The following is a 1,873-nucleotide window of genomic DNA, read 5'->3' as shown; positions in this document are numbered from 1 at the left end:
ACCAAGATCAAGATCTAGAATATAAATGACAAGACTAAAATGAGAAACAGACAAATGCACAATCACAATTAATTCTGTCAATGTTTATACATATATTTTCAAGCTATGTTATTAAATACATACAGGTTTAGGATTATTTGGACTTCGTGTTTAATTGACCCTTTTTCATTATGAAATACTCTTTTATATCTTTCAATATTTCTTGCAGTAGTCTTCTTTGCCTGATATTATTATAGCCACATTAAATGTCTTTGTGTTATTGTCTATATGATATGTCTTCTTACATCCCTTTCCTTTGTTTTAATGTTAAAAATATTTATTTTTCTAAAAGATCATACAAAAGTTGGGAAGAGAAAGGAGAATGTCAACTAGACTACATCAAAAGCTAGGCTGAAGAAAGACAAAGTGCTGCATAGAGAAACTGGTAGCTGGAGCAGTCTGCAGAGATCAAGATGGCCAGAGGCCAAGAGAACCAGCAGTCTGTGTCAGCGACATTTCTGAGCACCACCAAGGGGCAGCAGGGACAGCAAAGCTATTGGTCCCAATCATTCCTCCTGTTCAGAAAGGGAGAAGTGGGAGTTCACTTTTAGACACGTTCTTGATGGTCTTGTGCTCCTTCCTGACTTTCTCCCAATAGATGGCATTGAATTCCTCATAGACCACATCCCTCGAAGCATCCTCATCCAGGCAGTGTGGGGGCAATCCTGGAGCCTCCAGGGTTTGAGCAGAGAGTGTAAAGGCTCTGAACATCACATCTCTTACAGGGGTGTTGTGCTTTGTGCCTGTTGAATGTGTTAGTGGTTAGCCCCCCTTCAGGAGCTTGAAGAGAGAAGCCAGAACAATGAATTGTCTATTCAACTTCTTCTCTCAAATGCTGCAGGTATGGTCAAAGATTTACACATCCGCTGAGGCCCAAACTTCAAAGCTCCACAGCAGCTTTGTGTGTTTCACCAGGCTCCGGTATTAGAAGGTGCCCAGTGGCAGCTTTGTTGTGCCCTGGAAGATGACACTCTGGAACATCTGCCAGTGCTCCCGCTGGTCGCCCAGGTCCAACATGGCCCCTGAGGGCATGGGGGTGGCTGGGGTTGGCTGCAGCTGTGACGGTGGAGGGGGCAGCACCGTGATCGGTGCCAGCTCCAGCTGCATGTGCCCAGGGCTGCCTCCTGGGCCCACAGTGATAACTTCTGCTGGGCTCCTGCCCCCCAAGCCTGGCATGTGGAGTGCCGTGGGGCCAAGATGGCAGCTGTGGGGCCCCAGAGGACCCAGGCCATTTTTCTTATCCTTTTCTTTTTTTTACTTTTATTCTTTTCTTTTCTTTTTTTTTTTTTTAAAGAGGATATTGTAATTCTTTTTTTTTTTTAATTTTATTTATTTATTCATGAGAGACAGAGAGAGAGAGAGAGAGAGGCAGAGGGAGAAGCAGGCTCCCAAGGAGCAGGGAGCCCGATGCGGGACTCGATCCCAGGACCCTGAGATCATGACCTGAGCTGAAGGCAGACACTTAACCACCCAGGCGCCCCTTTATTCTTTTATTTTCAATCTATATCTATATTTACAATGGATCTCTTTACAGAGCATATACTTGGATTCTGTTTTTAATCCATTTGCCTTTTGAGTGCTTAATCCATGTATATGTAATAACTAATGTTGTTGCATTTAACAACATCTCAATAATTTTTTCTCTTTGCTTCATCTGGTCTTTGTTCCTTTTCTCATCTTTCCCTGCCTCCTTTAGAATTAACCATTTTTTTTACTTCCTTTTTTTCTTCTTTTAGCTTGTTTGTTTACATTTTTATTACTTTTTAGAAGTTTCCCTGGAGATTACAATATTCATCTTTGCCTCCATACAGTCATCCTAACATTAGTACTTTTA

The 1,873-nt window shown here is 42.3% G+C and overlaps 1 pseudogene; it reads right to left on the bottom strand.

Moving 5' to 3' along the window:
• Nucleotides 1–558: 558 nt before the first annotated feature.
• LOC118021284 lies at nt 559–1,146 on the bottom strand (annotated as a pseudogene).
• Nucleotides 1,147–1,873: the final 727 nt, after the last annotated feature.

This window comes from Mirounga leonina, unplaced genomic scaffold (genome assembly GCF_011800145.1).
Source record: "Mirounga leonina isolate KUSES-001 unplaced genomic scaffold, KU_Mleo_1.0 Mir_174, whole genome shotgun sequence".
Lineage (NCBI taxonomy): Eukaryota > Metazoa > Chordata > Mammalia > Carnivora > Phocidae > Mirounga > Mirounga leonina.
The sequence above is the reverse complement of the archived record's forward strand: the minus strand, read 5'-3'. Positions and strand labels throughout refer to the sequence as shown.